The sequence below is a fragment of the Anolis carolinensis genome, chromosome 6 (assembly GCF_035594765.1).
Source record: "Anolis carolinensis isolate JA03-04 chromosome 6, rAnoCar3.1.pri, whole genome shotgun sequence".
NCBI classification, from domain to species: domain Eukaryota; kingdom Metazoa; phylum Chordata; class Lepidosauria; order Squamata; family Dactyloidae; genus Anolis; species Anolis carolinensis.
In genome coordinates, this window is record NC_085846.1 from 74,867,703 (window position 1) to 74,881,196 (window position 13,494).

General features: G+C 44.1%; 1 protein-coding gene and 2 long non-coding RNA genes across 4 annotated transcripts in view; 1 reads left to right on the plus strand and 2 right to left on the minus strand.

Moving 5' to 3' along the window:
• The window catches only part of lrrc3b (leucine rich repeat containing 3B), a 70,603-nt gene extending 70,407 nt beyond the window's left edge, over positions 1 to 196 (minus strand). Inside the window, exon 1 of one of the 2 annotated variants that reach the window (XM_062983958.1) lies at positions 54 to 196. The gene's annotated coding sequence lies outside the window, so the exon portion shown is untranslated. The remainder of the gene's footprint in view (positions 1 to 53) is intronic. The other variant, XM_062983959.1, reaches the window with a different exon arrangement.
• A 10,696-nt stretch (positions 197 to 10,892) lies between these two features.
• Positions 10,893 to 11,794, minus strand: LOC134292416 (uncharacterized). Its single transcript, XR_009999659.1, has 2 exons — positions 11,352 to 11,794; positions 10,893 to 11,125 (listed from the first exon to the last, which is right to left on the minus strand). It is a non-coding gene; the product is annotated as an uncharacterized LOC134292416 (long non-coding RNA).
• Positions 11,795 to 11,830: 36 nt separating this feature from the next.
• Positions 11,831 to 12,871, plus strand: LOC134292583 (uncharacterized). The gene is made up of 2 exons (XR_009999831.1): positions 11,831 to 12,412; positions 12,639 to 12,871. It is a non-coding gene; the product is annotated as an uncharacterized LOC134292583 (long non-coding RNA).
• The last annotated feature ends 623 nt before the right edge of the window (positions 12,872 to 13,494 follow it).

Here is a 13,494-nt window from a genome sequence, read left to right on the forward strand (position 1 = left end):
ACAGGGAAGTTGGGACTCAGGCGAGTAGACAGGCGGGAAAGACGGGGGCTTACCGGGTGCAGCGGGGGTGACTCAGGAGGAGGAGGCGAGGAATGGAGGGCCGGCTACGCCTCGCCTTGGCGCCTCACCTGGGAGTCGCCGCCGCCGCCGCCACTGCAGCCCGGAGGAGCGCCCCGGCTGCCATTTGTTGCGCGCCTTTTGCGGGGAGCCGAGGAGGCATGGAGGGGCGCCGGCCGGGCTCGCGGGTTCCCTCCTTCCCCGGCTCTCAGTGGGGCCGCGTCCCAAGGCGAGGCGAGGCGGTCCCGGGCGGCTGGCCGCTCCCTCTCCGCCTCATGGTGCTCAGGCGGCGGCGGGCACGTCCCAATCGCCGCCGCCGCCGTCCCTCTGGGCTCCCGGATGGCGGTCAGGACCCGCGCGCGTCCTCCTGCAACCCGGGCGTGGCGCCTTCGCAATCAAGGCAGGAGGAAGGAGCGCGGCTGAGGAAAAAATGACGGGGCTGGGGGCCCGCCAAGGCTGCCTGCGAGGAGCGTCGCGGAGCGCCTTTCCCGCCTCAGCTGCCTGCCTCTCCCGTTGAGGCGAGTTTGGGACGTGCGGGTCGGAAACAGTCTGGCGCCTCCCCCGCCCTCGCCGCTCCAAAGAAGCCAGGAGGCCCCGCCACACGCCCTTCCCTGCCCTGCCTTCCTTCCCCTCCCACCTTTCGAGAAGCCTCCCGCCAGGAAGGGAAAAGGGGTGGGATACAAAATCAACAACACTCCCTCCGTCAGGCATTCTTGGCGACTCAATCCCGCTTCCCGAGAATTCTCCTCGAAAGCGAAGCCTAAGATTGGGTTGCTTGATGCGAGTTTTCCAAGCTGTATGGCCATGTTCCAGAAGCATTCTCTCCTGACCTTTCGCCTACATCTGTAGCAGGCATCCACAGAGGTTGTGAGGTCCGTTAGAAACCAGGCAGGGGAGGTTTATATATCTGTGGAAGGACCAAATTGTCAATATCCTCTAGATATTGGAGTTTCAGAAAAACATCTACTTCTGCTTTATTGACTATTCTAAAGCCTTCGATTGTGTGGATCATAATAAACTATGGCATGTTCTTGGTGGTATGGGGGATACCAAGTCACCTTGTCTGTCTCCTGAGAAATCTGTATAAAGATCAAGTAGCCACAGTAAGAACAGATCACGGATCAACAGAATGGTTCAAGATTGGGAAATGAGTGCGGCAGGGCTGCTTACTTTCACCCTCCCTATTCAACTTGTATGCAAAACACATCATGCGATATGCAGGGCTTGAGGAATCCAAGGCGGGAGTTAAAATTGCTAGAAGAAACATTAACAACTTTAGGTATGCAGATGATACCACTCTGATGGCCGAAAGCGAGGAGGAGCTGAGGAACCTTATCACCAAGGTGAAAGAAGAAAGTGCAAAAGCCGGGCTGCAGTTAAACGTCAAGAAAACCAAGATCATGGCAACTACACCTATTGATAACTGGCAAATAGAGGGAGAAAACGTGGAGGCAGTGACAGACTTTATATTTCTAGGTGCGAAGATCACTGCAGATGCAGACTGCAGCCAGGAAATCAGAAGACGTTTACTTCTTGGGAGGAGAGCAATGGCCAACCTTGACAAAATAGTGAAGAGCAGAGACATCACACTGGCAACGAAGGTCCGCATAGTCAAAGCAATGGTATTCCCCATAGTAACTTATGGATGCCAGAGCTGGACCATAAGGAAGGCTGAGCGAAGGACGATAGACGCTTTTGAACTCTGGTGCTGGAGGAAAATCCTAAGAGTGCCTTGGACCGCAAGAATATCCAACCAGTCCATCCTCCAGGAAATAATGCCCGGCTGCTCACTGGAAGGAAAGATATTAGAGGCAAAGATGAAGTATTTTGGCCACATCATGAGGAGACAGGAAAGCTTGAAAAAGATCACGATGCTGGGGAAAATGGAAGGAAAAAGGAAGAGAGGCCGACCAAGGGCAAGATGGATGGATGGTATCCTTGTAGTGACTGGGTTGACCTTGAGGGAACTGGGGACGGTGACGGCCGACAGAGAGCTCTGGCGTGGACTGGTCCATGAGGTCATGAAGAGTCCGAGACGACTAAACGACTGAGCAGCAGCAGCAAGAAGGTCCAGGGTGGGTCCAGAGAAACTCTAAAATCAGGACAGTGAATAAAGAACAACACTCAGAAAACAGGGGGAATCCCAGACATGAAACAATCAGGGCCAGCTAACACCTCCCAACAAAGGATTCCCCCAGGCAGGAATCAGCCAGGCTTTGAAACTGCAAGGCTTTTCAATGCTAATCAAGGTGATTAATTGAAACATTCACACTTGCCTCCAACAGACAAGAGTTTTTTCTCCCAACCTGGACCTTCCACAGATATACAGTAGAGTCTCACTTATCCAACATAAACGGGTCCGGCAGAACGTTGGAGACGCGAATATGTTGGATAATAAGGAGAGAGCCTATTAAACATCAAATTAGGTTATGATTTTACAAATTAAGCACCAAAACATCATGTTATACAACAAATTTGACAGAAAAAGTAGTTCATCACACATTAATGCTATGTAGTAATTACTGCATTTACAAATTTAGCACCAAAATATCACAATGCATTGAAAACATTGACTACAGAAATGTGTTTGATAATCCAGAACGTTGGGTAAGTGAGATACTCTACTGTATAAACCTCACTTGTCTAGTCTCCAACAGCCCTCACAACCTCTATGGATGCTTGCCATAAATGTGGGCAAAACGTCAGGAGAGAATGCTTCTGGAACATAGCCATACAGCTTGGAAAACTCACAACAACCTAGTGATTCTGGCCATGAAAGCCTTGGACAACACATTGAAGCCTAAGATGTTTAGGGGGGCAGGCAAAACCTCTCACTGGGCTGCTGTGAGTTTTCCAGATTGTATGGCCATGTTTCAGAAGCATTCTCTCCTGAAGTTTCGCCCACATCTGTGGTAGGCTTCCTCAGAGGTTATGAGGTACTGTATGTTGGAAACCAGGCAAGGGAAACCCCACACGTTTGCCTCTGCCACCCATGTTTGCCCAGGCTTGTTTTGTTCTTTGGGTAAGGTCTCTTCTTCCTCCCGGCTTTCCCACCAACTCCTGTTGCTCCTGCTTGTCTGCACAGATTGGTTTGGGATCCTCCCTGTCTCCCCATGAGGATGTGTGTGCGCATGGTGAGGAAAGCAAGAACTCCGGCGTCCACACGCGTCACTTTGCAAAGAATACAAGCATAACTGTTGCTATTCCGAGCGGGGGCTTTTGGAGAGCTCGCTCGCTCACGCAACACTGTCTCCGGGCGGATCGGTTCCAATCCGGGTTTCCAAGGAAAGGAGAGAGAGGGAGGGATAGGGTTTAGTCTCCTTCCTTGCAACGTTTTGAGCAGCCCGGATTGAACGACTCCCCCTGCCCCCGCCCATCGCCGTTCCCTCTCCCTGCTTGCTTTCCATTTTGGTCAATAAACAGCAACTTCAAGGGATGTATTTGGCGGGGAGGAGGAGGAGATAGCTAGGCAACGGTGTGGTTGGCAAGAAGGGACGCTGGTGCTCCCACCCATCCAAGCGCGCACCCGCGCACCTTCCCCTTGAGTCCAAATGCTCTCCGAGGGGGCTTTATAAGGAAGGGGAGGAATAAAATGGGCGCGCTCATTCCTGTCAGGAAATGCAACAGGCGGCGATGGGCTATTGGCTTCCCGTGGTCGGAGTCTCGCGCCTTCTCCAGGCACGAGCAAAGAGGGAGGAGGAGCAGGAGAACAATGGCCACTCAAAGGCGGAACACTTTGGCCTGCTGGAGTTTTCCCTGAGACTGCCTTTTAAGGGGCTGAATGAAAGCCTTCCCCTTTCCAGGGGGTCTGCCCCCCACCTAAACCCGTCATCATGGAGCTGCATTAGGAAATAATTGGGCGGGGAAAAAGGAAAGGAGGTTGCTTTTGTGAGGAAGTCTGAGGTAACTTCAGCAATACATGGAGCGAGAGCTGCCAGATGTCCAAGCTGGGTTCAGAAAAGGCAGCGGAACCAGAGACCAAATTGCCAATATCCGCTGGATAATGGAGGAAGCCAGGGAGTTTCAGAAAAACATCTACTTCTGCTTTATTGACTACTCAGTAGCTAGTAACCAGCTGCTATAAATCACTACTGACCGAGAGGTCATGAGTTCGAAGCCTGGGTCGGGTTAAGCCTCCGACCATTAATAGCCCCGGCTTGCTGTTGTCCTATGCAGCCCAAAAGACAGTTGCACCTGTCAATTAGGGAAATTTAGGGACGCTTTATGCGGGAGGCTAATTTACAACACCATAAAACTGCCAGCAAAACACAAGGAAAGGAATGAGGAAGTACAGCCACTACTGGGCGGTGAAACAACACCTTCCCCTGTGGCCGGAATCGTGAAGCTTGAAAAATGTTAAAAATGCCTCTGAGTCTGTCTAATGTATGTTGTTTGTCTGTTGGCATTGAATGTTCGCCATATATGTGTTCATTGTAATCCGCCCTGAGTCCCCTTCGGGGTGAGAAGGGCGGAATATAAATACTGTAAATAAATAAATAAATAAATACTCTAAAACCTTCGACTGTGTGGACCATAACAAACTGTGGCATGTACTTGGTGGTATGGGGATACCAAGTCACCTTGACTGTCTCCTGAGAAATCTGTATAAAGACCAAGTTGCCACAGTAAGAACAGACCACGGAACAACAGACTGGTTCAAGATTGGGAAAGGAGTATGGCAGGGCTGCATACTTTACCTTATCTATTCAACTTGTACGCAGAACACATCATGCGACATGCGGGTCTTGACGAATCCAAGGCTGGAGTTAAAATTTCTGGAAGAAACATTAATAACCTTAGGTATGCAGATGATACCACTCTGGTGGCTGAAAGTGAGGAAGAGCTGAGGAGCCTTATCACCAAGGTGAAAGAAGAAAGTGCAAAAGCCGGGCTGCAGTTAAACGTCAAGAAAACCAAAATCATGGCAACCAAACCGATTGACAACTGGCAAATAGAGGGAGAAAACGTGGAGGCAATGACAGATTTTATATCTCTAGGTGCGAAGATCACTGCAGATGCAGACTGCAGCCAGGAAATCAGAAGACGTATACTTCTTGGGAGGAGAGCAATGGCCAACCTCGATAAAATACTGAAAAGCAGAGACATCACACTGGCTACGAAGGTCCGCATAGTGAAAGCCATGGTATTCCCCATAGTAACCTATGGATGCGAGAGCTGGACCATAAGGAAGGCTGAGCGAAGGAAGATAGACACTTTTGAACTCTGGTGCTGGAGGAAAATCCTGAGAGTGCCTTGGACCGCAAGAAGATCCAACCAGTCCATCCTCCAGGAAATAATGCCCGACTGCTCACTGGAGGGAAGGATATTAGAGGCAAAGTTGAAGTATTTTGGTCACATCATGAGAAGACAGGAAAGCTTGGAGAAGATCATGATGCTGGGGAAAATGGAAGGAAAAAGGAAGAGAGGCCGACCAAGGGCAAGATGGATGGACGGTATCCTTGAAGTGACTGGCTCGACCTTGAAGGAACTGGGGACGGTGACGGCCGACAGGGAGCTCTGGCGTGGACTGGTCCATGAGGTCACGAAGAGTCGAAAATGACTGAACGAGTGAGACGACGACAACTGAGGTAACTCGGTCCCTGGATGGGAAAGCCCCCTGACAGAACATGACTTCGCAACAAAACATCTAAGTATTCATATATTCCTCTTAGCAGATATGAGTGCTCCATTTTCTCACAGTAGGATATACAGGCGACCTCCAAGTTACAAACAGGATCGGTTCTATGTGTCGTCAGATTTGAACAGAAAGGAGGAAACAATGAAAATGAGCAAAATCCTGGACACAGTATATTATTTGAGAACACAAAAATGCTGGACCACTCCAACAACTATCATATCAGACTACACAGAGAAGCCATTGAAATCCACAAGCATGTGGACAACTTCAACAGAAAGGAGGAAACCATGAAACTGAACAAAATCTGGCTACCAGTATTAAAAAACTCTAAAATCAAAACAGTAGATGGGAACCAACACTCTGAGGGCAGAGGAGCTCCAAGGATGGCTAATGACTGAACAAAGGATGTCCCCCAGGCAAGAGACAAAACCTTTCCAACGCTAATTAGGGTGATTAACTGAAACATTAATGCTGGCTTCCCAGTGACAAAGGACTCTTGCCACACCCTGGACTCTCCACAGATATATATTTACCTTCCTTGCCTAGTCTCTTCGTGCCTCACAACCTCTGAGGATGCCTGCCATAGATGTGGGTGAAATGTCAGGAGAGAACACTTCTGGAACATGGCCACACAGCCCAAAAGACATACAACAACCCTGTGATCCCGGCCATGAAAGCCTTCAACAATACAAAATCCTCAATTTTTCAGGTTTTAAAAAACCCTGGTTTACTCATGAATTTTAACTAGTTAAACCAGTGATTCCCAAAGTGGGTGCTACCGCTCCCCAGTGAGCGCTGGAGCGATCCAGGGGGGCAGTGATGGCACCTATTAGGACATAGGGGGGGGGGGGGCAGAGGAGGGGCGGGGCCTCCTTCCAAGAGCCTGAGACAGGGCTGAGCCTCTATACCTCTCCTGAGAGGCTTTTTAGGATTAAAGGGTGGGGCTAGGGGTGGGGACAGGGCCTCTTCCCAAGAGCGCAAGACAAAGCTGAGCCTCTGTATACCTCCCCTGAGGCACTTGTTAGAACACGGGGGCAGGGTATAGAGGTTCAGCCCTGACAGGCACTTGGGAAGAGGCCCCACTTCCTCCTCTAGCCCCACCTCCTGTGTCCTGGCAGGCTCCACAGGACAGGGATAGAAGCTCAGCCCTGCCTCAGAGCTCATAACTCCACCCATCCCAGTCCTGGCTGCCCATTTGTGGCCCCGCCCACCTCGCCTCGCAGCCCTGCATCCTTGACTAGGGGAGACGCTCTTGAGCAGGAGCCACGCCCACCCCTCTAAGCCACGCCCCCCTTTCCAGGGGGCGCTGAGTCATATTTTGAACTCCTGCTCTGTGGTGCCAGGCATATCACACTCTCTCAGCCTCCGAGGAAGGCAAGGGCAAACCTCTGAATAAATTTCACCAAGAAACCACTGTAATATAAGTCACAGCACTACACTCACCCAGTCCAAAGTGTTGGAATAAAAATAGAAATGCATGGAGAGAAAAAGAAAATCCCATTAAAGATACAACAAGGTATGTCTATTGAAAGAAAATAAAAAAATACTTGAAATTAAAAAATAATAGGGTAAACTTATGGAATTTATAGCATAGTAAAACTCTTGACTCTCCAGATGTTCTTGGACTTTGCTTTCCTAACTTGATCATGCAGACTGGGGCTGCTGGGAATTAGAATACAACATCTGGAAGTCCAAAGAACTGTGGGAACGTGTTAACATTAGTGATATCTGATTCTTGAAGTCAACCTATCCTTCCTTTGTAGACTCCTCTTTTTGCTGTCTGACATTGTAGGGGGAGAGGCCTTGGAATGCCAGAACAGCCATATAGTCTGTGCTTTTGGAGCAAAAACTTTGCACCTACCTGTCTTTGATCAACATTTTCCCCCACCTCAAGCACAGCTCACTCACCTTGCTTTAGTTAAAAATCAAGAGGAACGATTCATTCATTGATTTCAGTAAATGTAGAAGCTTGCATTACCATTAGCTGAGGACAACAACACTACTTGTGCAGATGGAGATGTTTTTGTTCTCACAATGAAGTCCAAGTTGTAGACGCATTCTATTATTTTAGATACAATTGTACTCTATGGGAAGTCTATTCTGTCTTTAAGTGGTTACATTGTACAGATAGCAGGCGGCTGAGAATAGCTAGCATGCTCCTGGCACATTAATTCAGACCCCAGTACGTTCATTTCTTCTAGGTTAAACAGAAGGGGACACAAGATTTCTGGAAGTGTGACTGAGACAAGATAGACACATGCTGCTTCCTTAATGAAACGTGGATTTTGTACTCTAATCCCATGGGACACAATCAACAGTGAAGTCCAAGCAACACCATCAGAGCAAAGGTAATGGAGTGCTGTCCAGGGTACTGAACTAAGCTCTTTCCAGCGTGCTCTGTCCAGGACACAATCAGACCTTCACATCCATAGATTCAAACATCCATAGATTCAACCCCCCTGCCCCCCCCCCCAAAAGAGAAAATCCTACTAGCAAACCTCATTTTGCTATTTTATATAAAGGCCACAATTTCACAATACCAGTATATACCATAAGACTTCAGCATCCATGGATTTTGGTATCCCCTGTGGGTCTCCAGCAGATACTAAGGGCCCACAGTATTTGCATAAGGTAAAGAAGTCAAATTGTTATAGAATTCCCAGGGAATCCTTTGCATCTTTCAATATTACCTATGAAGTTATGCTATTTCTTATTGTCAGGAGAAGCAATCACATGGCAGCTGAAGCTTTGTATGCTTAAATACTTGCATGCATAAGTATATACGTAATTGTTATTCATCAGATCAGTCTAGTTTCCAAATACTTGCATACATGGAATATTAAAACAGAAGGCTACTGTCAACAATAAGATAACTATTAGATTCAGTTTCAAAACAAAATGGCTGTTGTTTTACTATTCAGAAAGGGTAGCCTTTTGGAAAGCAAACTGTCCTGTCAGGAACAAATACAATACTCTCTAGGAACCAATTCATGTGGTGGGAAAATAATTACTGTAAACTTATTAAGTGGAGTATGATAGTGATCCAGGGAGAAATTAAACTTAGCATACTAAATACTTGTGGGATAATGTTTAAATAATATATTTTATCAAGATGAATATACAGTCCTGTGGTAAAAGGGCATTCTTCTATCACATTTATGTTACCAAACTCAAGATGAAGTTGTACTATAGTTGCAGGAATGGTGAGAAATAACAGAATCAGATGTACTCCAATTAACTCTGATAGCTATTAAACAAAACCACTAAAATTTAATGAGCATCAGAACAGTGGTGTGTAGCAGATTAGATCATTTTAGACTATTTATCTTATACAGCCTAAATACTAGTTTTGCCAGGTTCTTGCCACTTTAACTAGACAACTTAATCTGCTCCTTTCAAAATGCTGTTGGACTTCAACATCTTGCACCATAGAACCATTAATGTATAGCTTTTTGATATGAATTATAGGCTGTATTATTGATATTTCCACAACAATTTCCAAATGTGGCAACTAAACGATACAGGGAATCCTGTAGCTCCAATTGACTTCCCTGGAAACAAATTGTATGGCTACAATAGAGGTGGAATTTTGCTTGGAGACAAGAAGTTGGCCTAATCTTTGCAATGTATCTCAGAAAACACAGGCACTGTCTCCTGGCTTGACCACTTCTCACATTTTTAGTATCTGCAATAGATTTCTCTCTCTCTTAGGTTAGACAACATTAGCCAGCCTGCATTTAGAAATAAGTGATCCGAGTGCTCACTCCAAAAATGTCTTGGGGCTCTTGGAGCATCCAATTCAAATGGCTTGATGAAGTCAGTGGTAGTGAGTGTTGGACTGACACCACCTCTCTTGGGCTCTAAATTTATCTACCATTAACCAATGCTTACTTTGTCATTTTCTATCAAAATCATGGAAGGTGTGGTCATTGTGATCCCAATAGAAAGAAATATTGTCAGTGTGTTTTAACTGCTGGCACCTGTTTTAGAATGAGAAATCGGGAAACAAAAGAGATACAGCATGCCTCTTCTGTCACCAGGGGGTAAATTAGCAGATAACAAAGGGTTGCAAGCAAAAGCAAGCAAGGGTGTGAAAGCAATTGATGCCTAGAAATATATTTTTAAAACAGTGCTAAAGTGGTGATCCATGGAAGTTCCTGGGATGTTTCCTGGAAAGAAAATGTAGCTGCCAGCGGGCACAATTATGATACTGGTCCCTGAAGAGGGGAAAGCAGGCACGCAACATGCAATAGCTAGAGAGGCACTATCTTAAAAGGGTCTGTCATTAATTTTTGCTTGATTTTCTCCTGTAAAAGGCAAAGGAAATGATTAATTTTATAAAAAGTAAATGATTTCATATATTACTGATGGGCTTTTTTGCTTAAAAATACAAATTCCCCAGAATGTTACACATTTAAATCTCAGTTTAATAAGTCATGAGCATATATATGCATGAGCTCTTTGCACCCACATGTGGCCACTTTGCTCCCATTTTGCTCCTCTCTTCATGTAAATGAGTAAACAAGCCAGGAAACTACAATTAATTATGCCTGGAAGTCAAAATCACAGCTATGAATACATAACGTAGGGTTACTCATTCATAAATCATTTGTATTCAGGGTCCCTATGCAGTCAGTAGTGCAAGGAATATATAAGGATTGAAAAAATTCTCCAGTCCTGACCTACATTGCCTATTACAGGTGATGAGGGTCTGTTCGCTTGTCAATTGGGATACAATAGAGTGATGTTTCCAGTTCCCTTCTCCTGCAAGCGATCTCAGATGTGAGGAGAAATTGCAACAGGGATCCTGCTTCTGATTATTGCACCAAAGATTGCTCACAGTAGGGGGTGGAAATGCAAGTCATGCTTGACTGAAAACAGACAGCTGTTGCTCACAATAGCTTCTGCCCAGTAAAAAAGAATGGGAGGATCAAGCCAGGTGATAATACTCAGTCAAGTAACTGATATAGATCCTTTGCTAAATATACTGCTATAGACTCTCAAGCCAGACTGAATTCCTGGATGAAGGTTTCCTAGAGTAGGCAAGCATACATTCAAAAAGTTATAGGAGTAATGGGAGAGTTTAACTATCCTAATATTTGTTGGAAGTCATACTCTGGCAAGAATACAAGTTCCTCTCAAACACAAATGACCTCCTATATATACAATTGAAAATGAATCAGTTCAGTAAATAATATATCTGGCAAATTAATATACTGTTTAAATTCACAGTAATATCGAACACCATCAAATGGATTGTCCCATATACATAGAAATGCAGTCGGCGTTAAATTCACAGTAATAACAAGCAGCCTCAAATGGATAGTCCAATATACATTGAAGTGCAATCGGCGTTGTATATTCTATTGCCGAGAAGAGTAAGTTCGCCACGACCGGTTTCGGCCCTGCATCAGGCCTTCCTCTGGTGGTCTGAAAATAGTTACGTACACTAACATAAGTAACAAAATATATCCATAAAACATCATCCATTGCCTAATACTAACATGGTTCCAAATTTAACACTTGTTCTCTTTAGAGATACATGTCATTTACATTATGAAATGTATATCAAAGACACCAATAGTTACATACACAAAATATAAGTAACTACCTATCCATTGAATAATAACTATAAACAACATTACAATATACTTACATAGTTCCAAATTTAACACTTGTTCTCCTTAGAGATACCTGTTTTTTACAGTGGAATCTAGGTCAAAGGAACAAGGAGTGGCCATAAGCATTAAAGAGTTACAAACATCCAAAAATTTGTTTTTAAACAAATTGTATATTTCTAAAACAGTATATACTCACGGGATACTCTGCTGTGTGTTAGGTTCTAATTGCGAGTATGAAAAGCATCAAGGGGTTGCCTCAATTTAAAGGGGAAGATGTTAAAGAAACAGAAAGGTTTATATGAAGATATAGAAGAAATACCACCAGATGGTGCTATGAGTACCCTTATTGTATTGGGTGTATTCAATTAGGGATTTATAGTATGCTAAGGTTCTATATATAACAACTGTATGAATTTTGTTCATTTAAGCCCTGTGGATGTTCTGTCCGTAATCTGAAAATCCAATATGTTTCCCTTTGCAAAAGGGAAACATTCTCTGACATAGAGCACAGGAGCAAAATACGAAATCATGTCAGAGAATCCATACTGTACAAACATTTCTGTGATCTACAGCATAGTCCTGAATCATTCAAATACCACATACTAGAAGTAGTATCACAATCCAAACATATGGACTTCAATAATAAACTTTTGCAAAGGGAAACATATTGGATTTTCAGATTACGGACAGAACATCCACAGGGCTTAAATGAACAAAATTCATACAGTTGTTATATATAGAACCTTAGCATACTATAAATCCCTAATTGAATACACCCAATACAATAAGGGTACTCATAGCACCATCTGGTGGTATTTCTTCTATATCTTCATATAAACCTTTCTGTTTCTTTAACATCTTCCCCTTTAAATTGAGGCAACCCCTTGATGCTTTTCATACTCGCAATTAGAACCTAACACACAGCAGAGTATCCCGTGAGTATATACTGTTTTAGAAATATACAATTTGTTTAAAAACAAATTTTTGGATGTTTGTAACTCTTTAATGCTTATGGCCACTCCTTGTTCCTTTGACCTAGATTCCACTGTAAAAAACAGGTATCTCTAAGGAGAACAAGTGTTAAATTTGGAACTATGTAAGTATATTGTAATGTTGTTTATAGTTATTATTCAATGGATAGGTAGTTACTTATATTTTGTGTATGTAACTATTGGTGTCTTTGATATACATTTCATAATGTAAATGACATGTATCTCTAAAGAGAACAAGTGTTAAATTTGGAACCATGTTAGTATTAGGCAATGGATGATGTTTTATGGATATATTTTGTTACTTATGTTAGTGTACGTAACTATTTTCAGACCACCAGAGGAAGGCCTGATGCAGGGCCGAAACCGGTCGTGGCGAACTTACTCTTCTCGGCAATAGAATATACAACGCCGATTGCACTTCAATGTATATTGGACTATCCATTTGAGGCTGCTTGTTATTACTGTGAATTTAACGCCGACTGCATTTCTATGTATATGGGACAATCCATTTGATGGTGTTCGATATTACTGTGAATTTAAACAGTATATTAATTTGCCAGATATATTATTTACTGAACTGATTCATTTTCAATTGTATATATAGGAGGTCATTTGTGTTTGAGTTGACTCAGGAACCCATTAAGAATACAAGTTCCAACAAATTCTTGTCTTAGCTTGTAGAGAATTTCTTGGTCCAGAAGGTGGAAGAGGCAACAAAGGGATCTGCTATTTAAGATATGATCCTAACCATCAGAAATGACCTGGTCAGTGGGGTGGAAGTGGTGGGATCCTTAGGTTGGAGTGACCATGTTCTCCTGGAGTTTGCTATACACCAGAATGGAGAAGTCAAGTGTAATCAGAAACATGCTAGATTTTAAGGAAGGAGATTTGGTTAAACTTAGGGAAATAGTGGGTGTGCTCAGCAATGGTCATTAATACTAAAAGTGAAAGGAATTCATAATTGATGGGAAAAAAATGAGATATTAAAGGCACAAATTCAAATAATTTTAATAAAGAGGAAAATAGCCAGCATGTATGGGAGAAAGTTAGATATCTTAAAGCACACAATGCACTCCGGCTTACTAGGGTTTTCCCCTGACATAGTCGTTTCCGACTCTGGGGACTGGTGCACATCTCCATTTCTAAGCTGAAGAGCTGGCATTGTCCATAGATATCTCCAAGGTGA